Below are 947 nucleotides of genomic sequence, written 5' to 3'. Positions count from 1 at the left end.
TGGCAGACAAGGTGTGCTGTTTGAATCTCCCAGAGAGTTCCAGAGTGCTAGGTCGGATCATGGCAGAATATAATGCCTGCTCCCACACCCAGCTGTTTTGTGTGTGTTTGTTTTTAAGATGGGGGGATACCAGGCTAGACACCAGAGGTAGAAGAGTTTGGATTTGATATCCCGCTTTATTACTACCCTAAGGAGTCTCAAAGCGGCTAACATTCTCCTTTCCCTTCCTCCCCCACAACAAACCCTCTGTGAGGTGAGTGGGGCTGAGAGACTTCAAAGAAGTGTGACTGGCCCAAGGTCACCCAGCAGCTGCATGTGGAGGAGCGGAGACGCGAACCCGGTTCCCCAGATTACGAGACTACCGCTCTTAACCACTACACCACACTGGCTCTGACCCTGCCAGAGTGCTTGGACTCTGGAAACTGCCCAAGGATGACCCATCCTTGGCCTCTATTTAGAGGGAAGAGGAAGTGACCCTTGTAGAGCAGGGAAGGGTATCATATGGGATTTTAATGGATAGCCACTTATGACAAGCCAAAGAGCTGCAACTGTTGTGTTATTGGCTTAGCACTAAATAAGGCCTCTCATACACTACATCAAATGTTTATCTTGTTCCAGCACCAAACTAAACAGTGGACCTTGGTGTGCGTATCAATCATCCTCTGCCCTAAAAAACAAAACCCCAAAACAACCAGCAGTATTTTAATGAGGACATATTTATTTGAACAATATGGCAACTATGGCTGCGTAACGTCACTCAGTCTAGTCAGACCTTCTGGCGGAGATGTCAACAATATATAGCCTCTTGCCCTTTACACACGTCAAGCTATCTGGAGTTGCTTTTCATTCGTTTTGGTCTTCAGGCTGAGCCAATCGGACCTTCATCCCACCTGCTCATTTTCTCAGCATATCAGACATGCTGCAGCATCTGCTCCCATGTTATTTGT

The sequence above is a fragment of the Podarcis liolepis genome, assembly GCF_965112155.1.
Source record: "Podarcis liolepis genome assembly, chromosome: 3".
NCBI lineage: Eukaryota > Metazoa > Chordata > Lepidosauria > Squamata > Lacertidae > Podarcis > Podarcis liolepis.
Note: the sequence above shows the minus strand (reverse complement) of the source record.